General features: G+C 39.0%; 1 protein-coding gene across 2 annotated transcripts in view; it reads left to right on the top strand.

The window, feature by feature from the left end:
* The window catches only part of TTC28 (tetratricopeptide repeat domain 28), a 187,410-nt gene that overhangs the window by 34,705 nt on the left and 128,947 nt on the right, over positions 1-23,758 (top strand). The gene's annotated exons all lie outside the window — the stretch shown is intronic.

The raw sequence follows: 23,758 nt of genomic DNA, 5'->3' as shown, positions 1-23,758 counted from the left end.
ACGAAGTAGAAGACAAACAGGACAATTTACTTCTATGGCACGCATGGAGCGTGTCTGTTTCAAAAGCAGTTCTTCATGATTATTCTGACTGCAAGACAGTAGGCCTTTGTATGATCATAGCAAGAGTAGGCACATCTAGCAGAGAGATGTGTTTAAAATCCTGCTGAGAACACCGGAAGTATGACTGTTAATACTGTCATCAGTTCAATCTAACCTCTCTATGAGATTTATTTTGTCATCTTCAATTTTTATTCTGTTTAAAAAAGAACAAACAATGTTAATAACATAAACATCTTTTACAGTATAGTATAGGGCGGTCAATGAAGAGTGGAAAAAGCTTTCTTCTGTCTCTTTGAATGCTCTGTTCCCTTCAGCTAATAGATGGTGAATATCGACTCTTCTTCCGTAAGAACTGCCATGCAGGATCAGACTGAAGGTCCCCAGAATGGAGTTTAAACGCTGGTGTGTATGAGATGTTTAAGGAAACAGGATGTGCGAGGTGAACACTTTCCTAGCAAGTTTTTCTACCTGGTAGCTGTCAAACAGATTCAGGGGCTTTCTGACCTAGAGGTTGCATCTGAGCTGTTGTATTTTCATTATCACTGATGGACTTCTCCTCAAGAACTTAATAATTTCTAAGCCCATTTGTCCTATAGATCCATAACACTTAGTAGAATTTAGTTTCATAATTTTTCTAAGTGCGGAAAAAACCTAATAAAACCTAATAAAATGTGGTTTTATTTCTGTTACCATGGTAACTTTCAGGTTGTGTTTTGCTGGACAGCTCCCCTGTGAATTGGGCAGAGTATCGATGGGTCCTGCCTGTATCACTCAGTTGGACTTTGGGCGTAATTCAGGACAGGAATTCTGAACAGATTATCTTTTATTTTCTTGTTGTTGTCTGTCAGATCATAATTCAGTTTTCATTAGTCCAAAATAAAAAATAATGGTCCTCTCCTTCTTTGCTTTTCAGTTACCAGATGGGTAGGAACTGGAAAACAACCTAATATTAGATTCTGTTGTAAATGTAACCTTTAGCATCCCTCTGTTATCACACAGGAGTACATGTAAGCTTCTTGATTATCTTTTGTTTTTCATTGCTTGAGCACCTTGGTTTTGCCTATGATAGTTCTCCTACAGTGAGCCACTAGTGTTATCAGAGGCTTGTAGTCACTAAGAGCAATTTATTTTAATGACAGTTTCCCTGAATCCTCTCCCATGTCTGTAAAGATGTGTGTCAAGCTTCAAGAGCTCTTACTTATTTAAATCTTTGCTAGGAACATGGACTAGTAGTTTCACTCTGGAGAATTCAGATGTGCTACATGCTCATGTATATTTTATGTCGATACATTTTGTTAAGTTACCATTGTTACCAATGTGTTCAAGGAAATTACGTTTTATCATGAGTATGGTGGATATGAAATGCACGCAACTGTATTTCAGGGAGTAAATTTTTCATGATTATAGCCCATGGGTACTAAATAAAAAATGTCAGCTTCTTGGATTTGGTTGCACTATAAAAGTGTGCCTAGAAATAATGGATTCTGTGGCTGTTTGGGAAAGGACAGCTATAGCACTGAACCCGCCTAGGTTTAAAAGGAGAAAATATGTGCGCTTAACTGCAGTGGGAAATGTTTGGTGTTGCAATGTACAGTCATTAAGGCTTTGGAAAGCTGTAACAGAATACGGAATGCAGCAGGAAAGGAATGTGAATAAGAGGAGTGTGTATAGTAAACACAGCTTTTTAAAGAGCCTAAATTAATGTTCCAGAGAATAAAAAAGAAATCTGTTGCCGGTATGATTTCATGCCCTCCCACATTTGTTCTGCTTTGTCTCACACTTGGGCTACATTGAAGAATGATAGTGATTCTGAAGTCTGCATAGAGAGCAGCAGTAAGCATTGGAGCTATTAGTTAGTGATCCAAAACAGCAACTAATTTCTGGCTGAGAAACATCCATTGTCTCTTATGCTCTCACACAATTTCTCCTCCTAAATATTTCTAATTTTTTTCTTTTTCCTCCTGTATCCCCACACAAAATTGTGCTTAAACTAGACAAAAAATATCATAGAAAAGTATTTTTATTGTTGATAATTTAGAGTGCTCAGTACTATTATGAACAGTGATAAATAATTTCTAGAGCTATAAATATTTTTATGCATTTCTAAATGTGTTGCACATTGTGTTTGTTTTGGTGCTTAATAAAATAGGGAAATTGAAAATTTGTATGAAAATAACCATCTGTATTTCACTAAAAATTTACTATAGCTTCTGTGAATTAATGTTTTATAAAATCACACTGTAGAACAGAAAGAAGCAACTTGAATCTATAAATCTTCATTCTATTAATCTGAGAAATGAAGACGGTTTTTCCAGTAAGCTAGCTGGTCTTTCAAATACTGAGGCCTCTGAAGGAGCTTTTATGTTCAGTTAGCGTAATTTTTTGCATTTTATCACAGTAAAGATAAAGGTGGTGTTTATGTTTTACTTTAGGTGCCTCTGAGACTGTCTACATATTGCTACAAACCCACAAAATCCTAGCAGTACAACATACAGATAGTTTGTTAACTAATTAATTCCCTTACTTTGGTGAACGCTCCAGTCCCTCAATGTCTGAATCAAACCCTAGCCTCTTCAGCTGAATTGAGAAGAACTGTATTTGGGAACCACTATACTTGTTAGGTCTAGTTTCTCCTTTCAGAAGAAACTACAGAACTGAACATCAGCATTGTTCAAATAGTCACACTTCAAATATTGTGTAGCCTTCAGGTTCAGTCCAAGACCGTATTTGAGAAACTCGCTCCAAAGATGAGGTACTTAGAGTTGTATGGGAACTTCATCTACTGTCTTTTAATGGCAATAATAAAGATGGAAAACCATATACCCTTTGTGATCAAGAGGTACAAGGATTTTATTGCTGGTAATACACAGGAACCAGGCACAAGAAAATTTTGTTAGTCTTGGAATATTTCCAAACTTCTAAATACCTAAAAACTTTTGAACAATAGCTAACAGGTTTTTATTTTACTTGTAAACAAATACAGGATACGAATATTTCTCTAGTAATGTAGAGAAAGCTAAATTTGCACTCAAGAATTTGAGCTGATGTCCAAAACAAGTGGCTTTTAAAAACTAAAGCACCCTCAATCACTTGCACCAACAAAAGTTGTTTTGTTTTTTATTCTCCCCTCACAAAAATTAACCATCTGCTCATTAGACGTGTTACAAATGGGAGAGCTGAAATGGAGCTGATGTGGCTTGCAGCTTTTTGGCAGATGCTGAGAGACGTAAGTAGGGTTTAGTAGTACTTTTCAATAATAATAAGTAGCATAGGCCTATATCAGAAATAACATAACCATGTGAGAACTATTTACATTCAACAGTGCCTATACTGCACGCATAGCAAGTTTAATAGCCAGCAAGTAGGCCTCTACCACATGTTGCAGGCGTGTTAAATACTGAAGACCATTGGAAGACTATTATGAAATTTCTATTCTTCACACCAATACAAAACTCAATCCTCTGTGAACTTCAAGTCTATATTCCACACTTACTGTTATGTGGAGTCACACAATCATAGAATGGTTTGGGTTGGAAGGGAGCTCTAAAGCCCACCTAGTCCAAACGTATACTACCAAAAGCAAATGTGCAGTGTAGACGCTTTCCATGTGCGTGAGGTATACAATTTTTGGGACAAGCTAGGCTGCCTAAGATATGGAAGAGATTTTATAACTGAAAATTTTTCATTTCGGTCTTGACTGGGAGGTGGGCTTAGAGCTGTGCATTCAGTATGCAATTTGCTGGCTGTAATGATTGAGGAGCGTATGGGCGGTGCATTCTGGTGCCTAATGTTTTGTGGCTAAACCTTCATTAGGAGCATCTTAAAACTGCAGAAGGTGACAGCTTTCAAGATACTGCCAATAAACTTTAGGCAGCTGTAGGTTAACCTGCAGTCTGCTTTCCAAATATGCTTCAGATATCTTTTATTGTCAAATACCTCTTCAAGATGTTCTGAAAAGTAAAAATAAAAATAAATATAAAGTAGAAATAAAAATAAAAGGAAATACATTTTCAGCTCTAGATTTTTGTTATTGTTATAACTGCGAATGAACTGAGGGAACCGGCTAATGCATTTCAAAGGATTAATCGAGATAATTTTTGATTTAGTTTGTTTGGACATGATTATAAACTTAGCTGGGAAATAATCTGGTGAAGATTCCAGCTTTTATGTATCTAAATAGTAGTTGATGCTGAATAACCAGTAGTACTTGGAACGCTGACACTATTCTGATAGATAACTATGCTGAATAAAACTGACCTTGATTTTGAAATTAACAAGGGTAATTGCTAATAGAGAAGATGATGAATTAAGATTAACTTCTATTGAGCTGGTACCTACACCGTCCACAGCTGTCACGGTGATAGTCAAGCATACGGTGAAGGAGAATACCTCTTCAGGCATGTGGAGAAGAGTGGGTGGACACAGCTATTAAATGATGGCCTTGTTAGCCCCCTCTATTTTGCTGTAGCCATTCCAACAGGGAAATTAGTCATGTTGGGCTGTGTCTCAATCGAGGGTTGCTGCATTGCATTCTAATTAAACACACTAGTACTCCGTCTCTAAGATCACAGGATAACTTTTCTTTAAACTTTCTATAAAGACTCTGTCAGGAGTAACATGCTGTGAAAACAGATAGAGAACTGAAATTCAGGAAGACAAATTCTGTTCCTGTGATGGATACTACTATTTTTCCTTTAATTGCTGGTACAATTGAGGAAGGGCCAGAAATATTCAGAACTCCCCAGAGTGTTGTTGAAACAAACAAACCCTGTAATAGTAACTCTAGGAGCACTAGGTTGACCCTTAGGGTCCCTTCCTTGTTTCAATATCTTTAGAAATACCAGATTTAAAAGTCTCTTACTTTATCGGCAATTGGGGTTCTTTTTGTGTAATGTGTTTGTTTCCCCTCAAAAAGTAAAATACAAAATACATAATCACTGAAGTATCATATGTGACAATCTGAGATTTTTCTGATTGGAGAGGTAGTGTATTGGAATGTGAAAAGCACTACATAGTTATAAATAGCATATCTTAATCTTTATGAATATAAAGCAAATTATTTAGTTTAAACACTGGTTTTCACTGGAAAAATTACTAAAATAATCATCCATGATGTGGCATAATACTGGCTGAAAAGGATCTTTGCAAGGTGAATCAGTATGGTCAGAATACATTATAAGCTGCTCAGTGGATAGTGGATCCATTTAAAGTAGTTATTATGAGTGCATGTAAATCTGTTTCATCTGAACATTTTGTCATTTCCAAACAATCCAGAGAAACCATTTACTCTTTCATAACATTACTGTGGATATTCATCAGTACTTGGCATGATTTGGTGCCTAGGGATATCCTAGGCGGAGTGCAGCAGTTGGTAAAAGAGCTTCTGCATGGTACGTTTTCCAATGAAAAAGACATTTTGGAAGAAGTAGAAATGATTGTTTTTTCCAATTTTTAATTTCTTAAACACCAACCAAGCAAGGTGTTTAAGAAGAGGTTGAACAAACTTCTGTTAATTACAGTTCAGGCCTTGGTGATGATACCTTTGTACAACAGGATTAGATAGATGGCCTCTTGAAGTCCATTTCAGAAATATTTTTCTATTTTTACTTTTTCTACCTGCTCTGTATACTAATTGATAACCTTTTTATGTTGTGTTTCTTAAAATTATGTATTTTTTTATCTTAGGTTTGTCTTAATTGCACAAAACTTGACTGCTATAGCCAGTAGGCTCTCCCCTGCTTGGCAGAATACAATAATTACGCTGTCTTGAATTTTTACTTACGTAAATGCATCCTGTGAAGAGATTTGTCCTGCTTTGCTATAATATCACATTGTTAATATTCAATCTGCTATATTTTCTTGTTTAAAATTTTCAATTAGTAGTGCTGCACAGTCAGTTGTTAGTTTTATTTTTATTTACTTTTTTCTTCATGGACATGTAATATTTTATCTTTCATTAAATTTTGTTAATTTTTTTAATAGTAATTTATCATTTTATTAAAAATATCCTGCATTATTGTCTCTGGTAGTGCTTTTAGTTTAATCTAGCTTGTCATAATTTACAAATTAATAAAAATACCCTCCATTTTATCATGTAAGCTATTTGAGTATAAATTGATAAATTACTGATCAAGCGTAAACCTCTTCACTTCTCCCTGGTACTTATTTCCAGTTTGTTAGTGAACCGTTTCTGGATGACAATCTGCCTGCAGTTTGTCAAGCTGCTTTGCATTATGCTTTTGACCATGTTTCTCGTACGTTTGATGCATCTACAGTATTGCCGAAAAGCCCTACCACAGTGGCAGCGCAACACCTACTGTACTTTTCTTATCCACAATGCAGTTACCACGTTAAAGAAAGAAAATAGTTTAGATTGAGATTTGTTCTGGATAAAAACCCCAAACACTTGCTGGCCATTGGTTAAGCTTGTCACGGTGTTTTCCATATCCTTACAGGTGATTTGTAAGATTTCTTCTTCCAGTGTTTTTCCAGGAATTAATGTGAATCCCACCATCTCTCAGGAATATTTAAAGCTATCTGCAGATTGCTCTTAGGCTGCTTGTCTGTTCTCTCTACATTGCTAACTGGGATTTCATCAGACCCAACTAATCTGGAAACACTGGACTTAACTTAAACCTGTTTTTTGCCTATTTTAGCCAGGGTTGTTGGCATTAACTGTGTCTCTGTAGTTGACCTTTTAAAGAGTAGTCTGAAGCAACTGTCAGTAGCTACAATTAATAAGTACAATTGACTGCTGCCAAATGCAGCTGTTGAAGCTTGGAAGCCTTTGAGTTAGAGTAGGAAATAGGAAAAAATTGCTTTTTCATTTAGAAGTGGGGTGATTTGAAATCATGCAAATACCCTCATTTTTCTGTTCTGGAACATTAGACATATCTGGAAGCACTTTGGTGGCAAGCAATGGAGATTTCAATAGAACCACTACATCTAGAAATGCAAGTAGTAACTTGGGAAAAATGGATTTATGGGCTGCTGTTGCCTTGAGCCAACATGCTTGTTAATTTGTGATAGATTTAGCTTCTAGCTTTTGTCATATATCTGTGGGTAACCTTTGAGTGACCCTTGACTGATGAGTGAGTTGGCTTTATTGCACGTTAAACTATTTTGCGTGAGAGGAAAACTGAATTTTTCACTTTGAAACCTCAGTCTGTTGCAATTTTTCTCCATCTTTTGAACTGCTTTAGAGTTGACAACTAAGCCTATTTGAGCGGAATCAGACCTGGAAACTGTGGTTTTCACCTCTGTTAGAGAAATTATTGCAAGGACATCTTAGAACCTTGCTTATCTCTCATCATTATTTTGTTACCAGTTGCGTTATCTGTATATGTATTTCCTTCTGGCTGACTTTTTGGGGATTGATAAAAGGAAATGAAGCAGAGAGCCAGTTTTGGTAAATTCCAGAATTTCTGTGGTAGTGGGAGATAGTGTGTGTATACAAAGATAGACAAACATAGATCATTCATGATCTGCAACTTGTATCAGTGCTTAATTGCTAAGAAGTATTAACGTGAGAGATACAGCTAGTAAAACGGTTAGAAGTGGTCCGTAGTGCCTCTGTTGCTATCCTGGCAACTCCACATCCCACAAGGAGTGGTAAGTCCCTGCTAGTTTCTTCCACTTACCTGAGAGGAAAACAAGAAATTGAGAGTGGCCTCCCATGCCTAAGCATTGGATACTGCACAGTGTTCTGCATTTACAGCACTCGAGAGCTTGTCATTCAAGCAAGTGGTTTCCAGCTTCTTCTTGTCCTTCAGTCTCAAATTCATCCTAGCTTTGCTCAGATGCTGTTATTAGAACACTGACTGCTCTTTTCAAAAAATTCTCGCTCATATCAAACTTTTCTCAAGTACCTAGAGCTGCTGTCTTCATTTCATGACAGTCTAGACTGTGATGACACTGTCAGTCTGAGAGCTTGAGCAGATTTGAAAGACTAAACTCCCTTCCTGGGTCTAGTGATGGGATTTATCCTCCTCCATGTTTGAGTGAGGTCAAGGCTTGTGCGTGGTGTGTTTCTGCTATAGGAAATGAGCACCTTAAGAAAGAGGCAACATCCAGATGACATATGCTAGTGCATGTATGCACTCTTAAAGTTTTCAAGCAGGTTTATAAAATGGCATGACAAATAAAACTGTCTTTTGATATGTGTTTTTCCTCCTTCTTTTGCATTGAGATTGGAAATGCTTCCAAAACATGGATGTGTTTGTGTGAATACCTATCTGTGTATATGGTATCCTTCAATGTGTACAAAAATGATACAAAGTAAAAAAGGGGAAATGTAAGTGATAAATAGCTATGAGTTACTGGCCTTAGAAGTCCTTCAAATGATCTTGGTCTCATGGATAATAAGCGCAAAGTACAACCTTCCCAAATAATATTTTGCACACGGTTTATGTATAGTGGAATATGTACACTTTGGATATCGGATAACTGATACGCAAACTTGTACTGCAGGTCCTTAGGATATGTTATTGCTCAGGGAACTCTTCAAACACAATGGAATTGCTAAAGTAGGAGAACAGCTATTTTCCAATGTAAGGTGTTGCTGACATCTTCCTCCCTCTAGCAATTACCAGTTGCTTCTTTGCTTTTGGCTGCGGTAGACTGTTCTCTAAACTTGAAGCTATGTTTCAGTGTGTCCTGAGTCCTTTAAACACAATCAATCCGCGTATTATGTTGTAGCTTAAAAATAAAGAAAGAATAAATGACAATTAGTTTGCTTTAGTTTCTGTGCTCTACTCACTGATGGTGTCAGATTAAAAATAGAAATTAATACTTGTTTGCATTCAATGTCTCTTGCCCATCTTTCCCAACAACTCTGAACAAAAAAAACCCACCAAAAGCTCAGCCAGACACCTATAATGTCTTGGGGTAGAATTTGGAGGGGCAAGGGGTTTGGTGCAGAATATGGAATGAGGAAGGAATTGTCACTTTTTGAGATAAAACAGCAAATTTGAAGATCGCTCAAGTTTCTCAAATCTTTTGGCTGGTGCCATTATTCTTGTGAGCTACAGGTGATGATAAGTGGGCAGTAACCAGCTTAAATTTCTGTGATCCTGGATTGGGTCCTCCTTGGAACTTGTGCAGATTCATAGTGGTGACTCCATCTGACACTTTGCTAAAAGGGAAAATAAAAAAAGAGATATAAGAAGGAAACTTGAGAAAGATTGACTCTAAAACCTAGCAGCAGTTAGGGTACACACCACTGATTATAAATATGTATTTATTGAGAGAGCGACTGAATCTTTAGCCTTCACCAGAGATGTTGGAGGTGCATTTTTCAAATTACTTCTTCACATTTTTCTTCCCAGATTTTTAGGTGAATTCTTTAAACATCGGGTTATTGGATCTCTTGGTATCCTTTCATCTTCCTGGATATGAAGAAATTCCTTTATTAATTTTGTATTGAAACAGAAATTCCCATGAAAAACTAAATTTCATAAGGCAGTATTTTCAGTCTGTAATGACTTCAGTGAAAAATGTTTTTGACTGGCTCTATTACCCATCTATTTCAAGGGTTAAAAGAACAAAATCTTGAACAGTGTGCAGGACTATAGTCAAGATGTGACTATTAGAAAGGTAATCTAATAGCAACGGAATTCGACATCCTTGTAGCTAGACTAAACAAAAATTGATAGCTGTAATGGTGAACTTAGAAGAAGAAAACAACATCAAAACAAGAAGGCTTGTGAACAGATAATTTAATGAATGACTGGGTGGTAAAATTTTAGGGCATTGAATGCTGGCAAGTGCAAAGTATTGCTCGTGGGGAAAAAACCAGCCCTGACAGTACAAACGATGTGACACTTTTAAGTTGTCTGTGACCACAAGATATGCTTGAAGTTTGTATGGATAACCTGTTCAAAGTCAGAGACTGGAGGCCAGCTAGTTAGAGGAAGCAGGCAATGAGGGTTCAAAGTCAGGATAGCTCAAGTACCAAATGAAAGAAAATGTCTCCTTCAATTACCCGCGTATGATAAATGACGTGAAGGCTGAATCTCAGTGCTGTAATTAGCTTTCAGATTGCATGTGTGGAAAATATGGTGATTTTTTTCCACACACAATTTAATTGCCTGGTGGGATATGCTAACATAGGATGTTGTAGAAGCCTGCAGAAGTATTTGGGTTCCACTATTAATTAGATAAATGCATTGATAAGAAGACAATTGAAGAGCATGATACATAATTGTCCAAATGTATCTTATGAAGTCTCAAAAACACGAAGTTGCTGGGAGCTGGATGAGCGTGTTGCAAAGGGCTGCTTTATGCTTGCCTTGATTCGTAGGCATCTTCAAGTCACCACTATCAGAGAGAAGCTGCTGGGATAGATAGACCTTTGGTCTAACCCTGCAGGAGAGTTCAGGGCTTTCCCCATCACAGGTGAGTAAGTCATGGGCCTTTGATCTTGGCAGATGTCTGCCTTTCTGTAAAAGGTTTTGAAAGACTTAGTTATGACTGAACACAAACATTTTTCAGAGAATAGGATTATTTTTCTTCTGATTTGCCCTGCAAGGTAAAACCTATTTTCTTAAGTGTGCTAGAGAGCTTCCTTGCTGCAATAAGTAATGAGTATCACGCAAGATGAACTGTTGATCTTATCTCCAGAGAACGTTGAACTTGTACTGTATCGCCTACTATTACACATAGCAAAGAAAAACAAATATAGGGTTGTTGGGGTCTTTTTTTGGGGAAGGGGGGGGGAATACAGATTTTTTTCTGGTTTTCAGGTTGTTAAAGAGTTAAAAACCCACTATGAATAAACGGGAAAAGGCATGTTCTGTTCAGAGAAGTTACAGCCTTGTGCAGAGAAAAAATGTTTACACATGGGATAAAATATAAGCAATTTAGGAATGATTTGAAAACTGTATTCAAGTAGATGGAAAGTAGAATGGGTGTGAGTAGGAGAGAACACAGCACAACAGATGAAGCATTAAATAAGGTTTTGCAAGGGGAAAACCTTTTGGGTTGGAAGTTAGCCCTTTCTCCCCACGGGGATTCTGAGGCTCTGTTTTGGTGGTCTGTACAGTAGAGACTGAACTTTGGCAAGCCGAAGAGTGTATGATGTCATTGGATGCATAACATATGCACGGAGAGCCAGTAAATGGTGTTCACACTGCAGTGCGCTGCCAGATGTGTGTGCTGGAACGCACTTTAAGAAATGGAAAAAACATCTTTATAAAGATACTAAGAAACGATATAAGAATGTCCTGTACTGAGCCTGGTCTCAGTCGCAATACCTGCTGAGTACAAATCCACTCTGTGGGGTTTCTCACTCCTAAACGCGAGGTTTCTGCTCTCAGCAGCAGTCTATATAGAAAGCCTTATTCGGCATTTTCTGTTGTTCAGAGATGAGCTGTGAGAAGCTCCTATTTTATCCAGAAAACATCTAGAGCCTTCTTAGTATGAATTATTTGCAGCAGATGAGAATCAAACGAATCCATTCACTCCAGTTTCCACTTTTCTTTTACTTCCTATTATGAATGATCACACCATCATTACAGCAGAGGCTTCTGGTGCCAGCCACTGTTCTCTTTACTGATGCACAGCTTGCTCTACAGATTAACGTGCTTCCAGGGATTATTTGAATATCTTACTCAACAGTGCTTCACATGCAATAAAACCAAAGGTGGGTTTACCTTTTTCTGTACTTGAGGATGAAAATATAATTTTGTTCTAAATTTTGAGGTCAACTAAGAATATTTGTATTCAGTACAGTATGTGTTACCTGGTCATTGGTATACAGAGAGTTAAATTTAGCTTTGCTTCTCCTTCCTTTTGCACAGGCTCTGAGAGATTAAAGGGAGGAGAGGAGCTGCTGGAAGGCAGCAACAGGAGAACGCCTACAGAAAGTCGGGAATTCCTTGTCCAAATGGGACAGCATTTCAAGCTTGAGATATTTTTTCTGTTTTGTATATTTGTGTTATGTTTTATATTTACTGATGATTTTTCCTGCTAAAAGGATTATTGCTAACTAATGGTATTGTAATCTTGCTGGTCTGTATACAAGACTACTAACAAGTCTCCTATAATAGTTACACAGATAAATTGCCACTCTGGAATCTTTGGAACTGTGCCATATTTGAAAGGTCTGTTTAGGATGTACTCTGATCATTGCCTCAGGGGAATGTGAAATCTGTGACTTGCTGGGAGATTCATATTTTATACTTGTTGAGTTGAAATCGTTCTTCTGCTGAGTTTTGAGACCATGCACCACAGAAGGGATCCGTTCCCTTCTGTTTGGGATGCCTGAGCATTTCTGCCGTACAGATGATAACTAGCAGCAGACAGAGAGACCCCGTCAGCAGTACGCGCTGGTGCTTCTCGAGCTTGGTAACTAAGGAGGCAAATTATGTTCTGTGCCCTTTTAATAAGGAGGAGCACAGTCCTGTAATATCACTGTGCTTGGATAGACATGATAAATGCTCTCAGACTTAGGGCTCCAAGGCACAAACTTTTAACAAGTGGCATCAGAAAAGAGTTTTCTTCCTCACATACAATATATATGATTTTCTTCACTCTGTAGAAGGAAGATCTACAGAACGTTATATTTCCAGACTGACTGGACTGGTTTTGTACGTTATTTCAGAAGGATCAAGATCAAGCAAAGTAAATGATTGATTTAATATCAGATTTAGGGAATCACAGACTGGTTTGGGTTGGAAGGGACCTTAAAGCCCATCTAGTTCCACCCCCCTGCCATGGGCAGGGACACCCTCCACTAGCCCAGGTTGCCCAAAGCCCCATCCAACCTGGCCTTGAACACTGCCAGGGAGCCAGGGGCAGCCACAGCTTCTCTGGTCAATGTGGAAAAACTTGTCTAATCTCGAATGAGGTTCCTGTAGCTCAGTTCAGTCCAGCAACAAGAATTCTTTTTTTTTTTTTTTTTTTTAAGGCCGCAATGATTTGGAATAAACCATTGTAAAACTGTTTTAGGATTTTAAAGTTATGCTTGTTAGACCTAAGGCTTTACATGGGTTAATTAGAAGGGATTTTTAATCAGAAGGATAATAGTAAGCTTCTCTTAAGTGTAAATATGAGCTTATTGGCAGCACTTTACCTAAATTATGCTACTTACAGAATGGTGATCAGGTAGCGATGTGGAAAACTCACAGTCACTCTATTCCTGAAAGCCTGCTACGTTATCAGGTAGAACAGAGTAAAAGTCTGTGACCAGGCAGAGAGAATATATCAAACTAATTTGTCTCTCTTTTCTTTGTCATCGCTTGTATATGCAGCACACAAAGAAGGCATCATATATAACAGTGAAATTTAAGATATGTAGGGCCTTTTCCATCTCTCCTAGATCTTAATAGTTCTCAAAGATTTTTTTGTTCATTTTTGCTCTTTCATGTTTTTGCTTATACCAGTCAAGTAATTCCTTCCCATGCTTGCTCTTTTAATATTTCTGACGCACATTCAATACCTACTGTCAGAGCTATTGCATATCAGGTTAAAGATACTTGCTACAATCTTTTTTCCATATATAATTCCTTCATTACGTTTTCAGTTCAATTTGCATTTTCTGTGCTCCTTCTGCACTAGCAATAACTTGCTGGAGAAGTGCTCAGAAATGGGTGCAATGGGAGAGGAATAGAGAAGCTGCCTTACAACTGGAATAAAATGTTATCACAATCGTCCTATCCATGATAGAATCTATGTAGTAAAAGACTAAAATGGTTTGTTTTGCGGCCATGCTGCATTCGTACACAAGAGTGGTTAACTTTGGGTTATAATTCTTACCTCTCTTTCAGTTCCCAGTTGCTCTGCAGTTGGTTCTGCCATTGCGTATCAAGGCCTTAATTGGTTTGCATTAGCAGAGTTTTTGATGCTAAACTACTGATGAACTGATTTACACATGGCCAGAAAAGAATGTTTTTCAGAAGTGACCAAGAAGGCCATTATATTATTTCCATTTTTATTCCTTTATTCCTTTTTCATTTCCTCATACTGACTGTGTTCAGCAATTGTTTGACCTAGATAAAGCCTTGATTTCTGTGCATACTAATGCTAAAGTCATATGAGCCTGGAACTGCCAGTCATTAAAACAGTCACTTCTGTCTAACTATGATTATGTGAATTAAAGAAACAGTATAAGGAATTTTACCATTAATATGCTTGCCCAAAGCTGACTCTGGAAAGGAAACACGGCCATGTTTTCCCCCACTGATATGCTGTCTTCAAAAGGGAAAAAAAAATTCTTTTCCTTGAGTTACTCATGGTTTTATAAAGTCCAGGAGCATGAACCAGATCTTTTTTTAATGGCCAGACTACTTTTAAAGGTCAGTCTGTAAACTAAGCAAATATAATCAAATCACTAGATGATCTTTAAGGTCCCTTCCAATCTAAACCATTCTATGATTCTATAAAATATTATTGATCCCTTCAAGTCTAATGACTGAGCCTTACTTCTAATGGCATGGTTTGAAAAGACTACTTCCAACTACTGATCTGCATTACAATGTGCTCTATGTTATCATGGTACAAGCTCAGTGTGATTTATTTTAACATACAGACTGAAAAAATAAGTTTCAGGGTGGTTGGATGTCTGAGAGGATTGGTAATATATAGATTTAGACTCACAGGTCACTGGTTTGAAACAGTGTAAGTTTGTGAAAAATTGCTAGTTGCTTGGTGGAATGGAGGCACTGGTCTCTTCAAATAGCGTTTGCATGAGAGAAACTGCATCTTTAATTGGCATTAAGCAGTTCTGGCTGATAGTCAAAGCAGAGGTCATAACATGAAATGGCTTGTGGAGCCTGGGCGTTGAATTCTGCTGTGGATGCAAGAGGTAGTCCTTGTTCTGAGGATTTTAAATATGTCATCAGTGACGTTATGGGGAAGCGTATAACATTACTTACTCTTTTCTGTCTGCTCTGTGCATGTGCAAAGAGCCTCTGTTTTGGGGGGTATCCACTGATAATCTCACTTTTTAAAGTGGCAAAATCTGTGCTAGAGAAAAAGGAAGGTAAAATGAGTACAGGTGACTTCAGGATTAAGTTTGTGCTTTTGGATCTGCTGTGGGATCACTCCTTGTAATAAATCTTTAGTAAGAAAAGAGGCTAATTGCAAAAATAGATTATGGAGTAAACTTCTGTTTACATAAAATTTTAATTGGATGTTGGTTGGTTTTTTCTTTAACAAGTATTTAAAATTAATCTTTTATCATCAGTAACCACTTTCATGTAGATGCAGATTGAATATTTTCTTATGTTTGGTTCTTGCAAATAGCTCGCCCCTCACTTTTCCTGTCAGGCTTGGGTGGAAATTGCTGCATGGCTCGTTCTTTCTGTTTCTCCATGTAGAAAAATTTTAGTACCTCTCTAAACCTTATGTTCTTTCAGTGTTGGATGCTTGAACACACCAAGTTAAATGAAGCAGCTATGTTCTTCTCTCTTTTTAGGCTGGAGCCAACAGCTGTCCTAGTTAAATACTCTCACAACTTAATGCTGAAAAATGTCATTGCAAGTCAGGTTCTGAATAAGTGTTTTGTGACGTAGTAGTGCGCTGGCCTCTCCATTGTAGAACAAAGCTGACCGAGACTTGCCTTGGTCACTGGCAGGTTCTTAAGTTCTTATTTTAATGAGCTCTCCTAAGCTTACTGTTGAAAGTAGTGAAGCTAAAAAAAACCCCCTGTATCAGAAACTCTTCATCATGGTGGTGAAGTGTACTAGACTACATCTACGTCTACTCATCTGACAGTTACCTCTTTTTTGAGGGAATAGGCCCTATGAGAGTTGAGAGCGTGCTGCACCCCATAGGATTAGCCATGTCTGCTCACTGTGGATAGCTTGTGGAAAGATCTGGGCTGACAGTAATAAGGACAATGTACGTTAAACCTCCCGCTGGATATGGTTCTCCAACAGCAAGTTGGACTAGATGAGTTGTAGATCCCTTCCAACTGGAACTATTCTGTTCTGAGAATCTTAGATGTAGCTCCTCAGAGAGTCCACATTGTCCCTGCTCCAGTGATTTCAGTGATGTTGTATAGTTTTACAGCACCTCAGGGTTGTTTCCCACTTTTAAAATGGTTATCTCCAACACAGCAATGACAAATTATTCTTCACATTAACTGTAGCCTAAAGAAAGAACTGTTCTTTGAACATCTTTCTGAAGATTTATCTATTTTTTTGAGAGTTCGTTGGCTGTATACCTGTAGACACTTTGTCATTGTACAGAAGTTCAGTTTATTCCTTTCTTCCAGTCTCGTAATGCTGTAACAGTGAAACGGGCTGCTGTATAGCTTCAGCATACTGTGGTTTGGGGAAATGATGATCCTGCATATGGATGAATTGTGTCACATCTCTTATTCATACAGTCCCAACTGAGTATGTGAACAGACACAAATGAAATTCCTGTTCCACATTTTACAAGAGGTTCAGCAGTAGAGCTGTCTATCATTGTAAATCAGTAAGAGAAGACTCCTCGGAGAGTTATAAGTGCTGTTTCTGACTGTTACGGGATCTTTTGTTGAGAATCTCAGGGCTCAGGAGCAGGATAGCTGGTGTAACATACCTACGTTTCCACTGTGTGGAAGAGAAATTTTGAATAGACAAAACAGATCTTTTACAATACAATAGTTTTATTGTATAGCCCTTTCAGAGGAAACTAAAAAAGAATTTTAAATGAAACCTTGCATTTCTTTATATTTAGAAAGTATGTTCTGTGTCCTGAAAAGCAGGACAAATTTAATACACAGAGTATGTCACAAAACTCTGTAACTTCCTCCTCCATTTCCTCTTCCAAAGGAACCTGTAAGCTCCAGGAAAGGTATTAGGTATTTGTTAAAGCAGTTTGTGGTTTTTCTTTTTTTTTCTTTTTTTTTAATAAGTACTGTAGATTTCTGAGAGACTGTCTTTAGGAAGAATCACCACCACTTAGCACCACTTGACTTTGCTTCTTGGGGCTCTTGGCAAATGAGACAATGCAGCTAGTTGCATTTCTTTCACAAAATTAATTGACACAGTTTGTCTTTCTCTTCCACCTCTATTTTTGTGACTAGTCTCTTTTAATTATCCCTTTACCTTCCTTCCTAGCTTTTCATACTTCATAAACTTTTTTAAAGCTTCCTCCCTTCTGAAACGCTGGTAAGTGAACACAATATTTTTCTGTTTTGTAGTGTTGCTTCTTTTTGTATAATTACCTGTGTCTTGCTTAGTAACATGCCAAGATTCAATATTTGGGATTATATACTGGCAGTTTGACTCATTTATTTTACCTTTCAGTTTCTTCATGTCATTTTCAGGTGTGTCTGGAGTGCACCTCTTTGGGAGCAGTGCCTGTGTGAGAATGTGGAAAGTTTTCACATTTAGCATGCTACTAGGGCTTGGGAAGTTTTTCTGATTCTTCTAGTACATTGATGGATCTGTTTCCACAGTGCTGGTGTTTCTTTAAAGGTACCACAGCTGTCTACTTTCCTGCTTGGTGGTGTTTCATATTCAGACACAGAATTCCTTCATTTCAACACAAACATTTCTTTTAAATCATTGCCTCTTCCAGCAAGTGATCATCTCAGACCTTTAGTGCAAGCAGCATTACTGGGAAGAGTAAGATTGTTTTCAATCTCACTACTGTCTGTTTATAAGAAAATTTAAATTGAAACTGGATTCCTCGGAAAGAATTCATACATAGGCGTACTACGAGGAGCAGGCAAAGGGGGCTTATCTGGATCTTGGGGAATAAAAGCAGTATTTCAGTGTTTATGAATTGGCAGGAACCTGATAACATTGTAAATGTATCTAGAAAAAGGTTTACCTTATATAGCCTTCGCTGCTAAATTAGTGAAAGTCTCCCATTTTGGGATAGTAAGAGCTTCTTTGAGACTGCTGTGTGCACTGGAGATTCCACTCTGGCTCCTGAGCAATAATCAGAGCACTGTGGGATAACAATACATATACGTACCCACACAAAAAGCAGTGCTTCATCCTGGAAAACAACTGGAATACTTTCAGGGATTGAGAACACTCTGAGCAGACAGCTTGGAAGTTTAGTAAATTTGTTCAATATTCTCTGGGTATTTTGCTAAAAATGCAGAGCACTCTCAGAAATATCACTGTGCTGAACATCAGGAAACATTTTTCCACTGTGAGCGTGACCAAGCACTGGCACAGGTTGCCCAGGTTGGTGGTGGAGTCTCCCTCCCTGGAGATATTCAAAAGCCATCAGGACATGGTCCTGGCAGCTGGCTCGGGGTGCTTGAGCCAGGTTTGGATGAGGTGACCTCCAGAGGTCCCCTCCCACCTCAACCATCCTGGGAGTCTGTGGTTTGTTGCCTACAGACAAACTGCAACCTCCAAGGTTCCCACAAAATGATCCAAGCTCTAAAGGAAAGTATGCTTTTCTGTTTTAGCCATGTCTGTTTTCATTCTTAAATTTGTATTTTTCAGTAAATGGTAATGGTTTAAGCTGCTGGTGGTTAAAAGGCAGGTCCTGCAGAATGGCTGGAGTTGCTTGGCAACGAGCAGGAGCAGGGAGGGAGGCGAGGAAGAAAGAGCAGCTTCTGAATATGTGAACAACAGCATCCCCTCTGAAAGCACCGGCATGTGAAATGGGAGAGTTTCCTCAAAGACCTACTGCATTTGGGAACATTTCTTGGGGACATGAGGGAATATTGTGAATATTGGAACATGGAATGAAGTTGTGGTTGCCTTTGAATTCTGCTACTTACAGTCAAAAATATTTATTTCTAAATTCCTCATTCATGAGGTCCCCTTCCCCTCTCCAACTGACAGTACTCCCTGTGTATTCCCTGGTCTAATCCTTGTTTGTGGCTCCACAACATTGATGCCAGTTCTTTGGAGTCCATCAGTGCTGCTGTTTAATTGAGTGGATGAGGTGTTGCTGAATGCCATGGAGCAAGGACAGATACCCACACATGCATGAGGGCACACAGACACACACACCCCCGTGCACGTCCTCGTTTCTCTCCCTCTCTGACGTGTTGCTCCCTTTCCCATGTGTGTTCTTACTCTCCCGCTCTGTATTTCTCTTCCTCCTCCTGCCCCCTGCCCTGCAGCCCCCTTTTTTTCTGGCAGGAGAAGCAAGAGAACTAGCCTGTGAGTTCAACCTGCTTCCTTTGGGGTTTTTATTGAGCTGTCTAAACTTGTGCAGTAGGAAAGATCCCATGGAACTGAACTACGTAGGGACTGGACACCTCTCTGCCTTTCCCAGGGAGGGAGAGCCCCTGCTGCCTGCGTCTACTCTGGAATAGCAACGCAGATTTGACCAGAAGCCTCACCTGTGTGTGAGGTCAAGCTATATTTGTCAAGTTTTTTGATCAAATGAGCAGTGTCACTAAAGAAACAATTAATTTCCTTGACAGCTGATTCTTACTACCAGTCTCCTCCTCTCAGGTGTTAATTTGTTCTTCTCCGCTAAAAGCCACTTGTCACTCCTTTTAGCATAACCAGCTAGAAGTAGACCTATGTAACTTGCAGGTGTCAGGGCAAAAAAGAAAACCGAAGTCAGCAAGAGGTATACAAAAATCTCAGTCTTAAGGGCAGAGAGACAAAAGCTCTTAAAGCTGGGTAGCACTTTTCACTTGCAATTTGATCAGACTGCCCATGTATCCGTAGCATTACAAAATGTGCACTCAGGAAATGTGAGGAAGAACCTAAACTGATTACTAGAGCATCCTAGTAAATACTGACATGAGGTGAGAAAGTCCAAAGGGTCATGGAAAACCAGTTGGTTTTACTACAATGAATAGTGTCAGACATTTCCATCCATTTATATTCTCAGGATAAAGATGGGCGAAAAAAAAGATGGAGTGAGATGATCCTGCTGGGATGAATGTACAGTCTGGGCTGCCTGGATTTTCTCCTTGCTTAGAAAGAATCTAAGTGCTACAACTTCAGTCATGAAATTTCCTCCCTTTGATAGGAACCGCTTGGCTGGAATTACAGCACTGACTTAGCGTCACTCCACTCCTGTTACGGGCATGCATAGGGCCATCCTCTACTAGTTATAATCAATTCACTTCCTCTATGCCCAGATGATAATACTTTCCTTCCCTTGATGTATCTTCTTGGCTGTCTGTGTGGTATTGTGGGTTCTTTGGAAAAAGTACTATTCTTAAAGATTTGGAAGGTGCCTGTTGCAGTTAGTTCTACCACTAATAAACAATAAATAACATGCCCTGAAAAATAAGGCTCCGTTTCAGTGCACTGAGGTAGAAGGAGGTTTTCCCCCTCAACCTCCAGCTACATTGCTTTAGAATCTGCAGAAACATCCTCGCAGAGGAGGTGACTGAACCTGTCCTTCAGAGGATGCCAGTCTCTCTGTGTGCAACCGGTGCCTCCACTGTGGCTCGTGCAGATACCCCCATTGTCACCGGCCTTGCGAGAAGGGCAGATCGGTTCCCTGATTGCGCTGGTGCGATGCATGTGTTACGTAGCCATAGGTGATTTATTTGGCCCTTTGAATTTCTTACTTGAGACAGCAGATGGTGATGGAAGTCAGCAAGAGAAGACTGGGAGAAGACGCTCCTCAGGAGAGGACAGATAGCAGAAAGGGTACTTTTTGGTAAATCTTTGCCTCCCAAGTATTTGACCCACATCTTGACTGAATTACACTTGTCTCCATAGCAGCAGTAATTGTGCTTCCTACGGAAAAAGGGAGGGGGAAGTCATAATTAGAAGCAGGTCCCAAACATGATGTTTTCTGCTCAGAATCATGTAATGAAAGAGCTGAATTTCTTAAACCAATAACAGTCTCACAATCAACAGTTTGAAAGCAAACACCTTCCTTGGTAAGGTGCGGTAAAAATTTAGGATATATTTCCTCTCCAATAAACTACAGAAATACATGTTTTGCCATGACTGTCACATAAATATTTCACAACCACAACACTACATTTAAATAATGCTTCTCTTCATGACTACAGTTACTAGGCAGAAAATTTCTGTTTGTGACTGAAACTTTCATCCTTAGGCTTCTTGATCTGGAAGTTTCCCATCTCTGTCTTGCAGGGTGCTGTATATAGTTAGCTTTTCCGTTGCAAATAAAGAAGGATTTGGCACCCCATATTGATTTCTGAATATTTTAGAATATTGACTTTAAGTGTGTGCCCATGAAGAATGAGAGTGCCATTTCACTGCTACTTCCCTGTGTTTTGTTGTTGTTTGTCCCTGCTGCAGATGAGTTTGGTTATGCCGTTAATACTAGACTCACCCTTGTGTGGACAGAATTCTATTTCCTCATGTAGAGACCTGGAAATTATTTGTGTGTTCTACGTGCATCTTGCTTGTTGAAGTGCTGGACATGGAGTGTGCTGGGTTTGGTGGCGATGGAGTTGATTTCCTTCATAGCAGACTGTACGGTGCTGTGTTTTAGATTTGTGACCAAAACAGCGCTGATAGCAACAGCTAAAACATTTGTGTGTTGAACTGTGCCTACACAGTGTCAAGGCCTTCTCTGTTTCTTAGTCTGTGATAGTGCTTATTTCTTTGCACCTTTTCTGTCTGGTATCTGTAGATAATAGAAGTAGTACTTAGATGTGCATGCACAAATGCTTAAGTCACAATTGAGGTGCCCACAGAGATTCTCTTGCTATGCTGTGAAAGGAAAGATGACGAGACAGGGCAGTATGTGGTACTCTTCCCCCCCCCATGCTATGGGGCATGGAGCAGGGCTCTCATTTGGAATACCAAAGGGTGGCATAGAGACTAATGCAGTGTGTTTCACCGTTTATTTCCCAAAGGGTGAAGGGCGTGAAATGGATGGAGTTTTATCACAAAACTCTGTCCATTAATTAAAAGAAAACTGCCTAATTTTACGGCAAAAGCCCTAAATGAGGTAGGAAATATGGATATGCATTTGCATGCCCTCCAAAGATGAGTGCTTTTTGGTGGATTTATTTTCCATACAGATTCCTGGCTTACCCATCTCTGCACTGTAGGCAAATCTTTGGTGGGAATACTTGCTGCCTCCTATGTTTCTGCTCGTCAATGATCTGTGTGTTACAGAACCATAGAATCAGGATGGTTTGGGTTGGGAGGGACCTTTGAAGGTCTTCTAGTCTACCCCCTGGTATTAGGCAAATACCACTCCAAGCTAGATTTGTTTTCTGAAGGAAATATTTACAAATGAATGCCTGGAAGCCAGGGTGATGAATCACAAGGAGCGAAACATGCAATGCCAGTGCAGCGTCCTGTGTTCCCTGTGACCAGCGTGGAAGTGATACCTGTGCAAGAGTCCATCCCCTAAGTCCTAGATCAGGCATCAGTACTTGAGAGGGGACTCTGTATCACAACAAGATTAGCCCTAATCTTGTATTAACCTATTTGACCATTTCATGGTACCACAAAATAATTTTTAATTAGTAACAGGCACCTACAGCCCTCAGATAATTTGGCCTGTGTGACCACCTCCCTCCCCTGCCCCTCCAGCTTCGTGAATCCAGTTGCCAGTAATAAATGCTGTAGGCTTTTTCCTTATCTTCAGTTCAGTTCTGCATCTCTTTGAACTAAATTGTGCTACAACTCTGTAATTAGTCTTAAGCAACCAGTTTTTCTCAGCTGCTTCTCCTGTCAGAAGTGGTATTTTCCAGATAAGTATATCCTCATTTTTCAAAGCCCTCTGCTTGGTTTTTCAGCCTGGATTATACCCCTGTGAAAAGAGCTTTTTCTGCTTGACTAAACAAAGTATTTTCTGAAGTGATTTTCAGTCTTTTGAAGAGAGTCAGCTGCTGAGATGTGAACCCCAGGTAACCTAATAATGAAAATAATCCATGCTACCGCTATACAGCATAGAACAATCAATCTTTATTATCAAGAGAACAGGGCAAAATGCTGTAGTCCAGTAGCAAAATGCAACAGGAACAAAAGGTAGATGGACCAGAAGACTGTCATAATATGCAAAAACTTTGTAGCACCTTGAACTGCTTTCCTAGCTTTCCTGCCCTTTACTGTGCGCTCTCTCCCATGCATGTACTATGATAATGCCAAGCGACCCCAGCACCTTTAGTTGAACTTCGTACTTCTCTCTTCATATGTAAGAAGAAAGGAAAGGTAGATCGTGTGCCCAAAGCACCTTTAGTGTGGAGGGTGGAACTAAATTTTGATTGTAAGTTGCGTGAGAACTTGCCATAAATTAACATCTAGAGATGAGTTAGTATTTGCTGATTTCTGGTAATCTAGAGAAGTGAGATTCTTTTCAGAACTCCAGTATACCAATTGCTACGCATCAAGGGAGTTCCATTCTCCCTGAATTTTCTGAAATACTTTCTCCCTTTTGTAGTTCGTACTTGCTTAGCAGCTGCAGTAGCGCAGATGAAGTGTGCTGTATCTGATCTATAAACGTTTGCAAGGTTCTGTATTTGTGTTCAGCGTGCTAGTTTGAGGCAGACAAAGCGATAGACGCAGGATCATTGTAATGAATTGAAAGCTGCTTTAATAAATTCAGAAATAAAAGGATTTGATTTTATTATGCTTCACGAATTTGCCAAGGGACTTGGCTATTAGGAGCTTGATCTACATCCCTCTTGCTGTGTTGGTGTATTGTTAACTGTTAAAAAGCTGGCACCTTTCAGACTACCAGGCCAATGAGTTCACAGGAAAGTGTACGTCATCAGATCAAGTTGTTACTCTAAATCTGTATGTACCTGCTGAGTACTGTCCAATTTAGCTGCTTGCTAAACTGTAGAATGACACAATAAACTGAATTCTCATATGTTTCGGATAGCCTA

Source organism: Grus americana, chromosome 16, assembly GCF_028858705.1.
Source record: "Grus americana isolate bGruAme1 chromosome 16, bGruAme1.mat, whole genome shotgun sequence".
Lineage (NCBI taxonomy): Eukaryota > Metazoa > Chordata > Aves > Gruiformes > Gruidae > Grus > Grus americana.
Note: the sequence above shows the minus strand (reverse complement) of the source record. Positions and strands in the feature narration are given on the sequence as shown.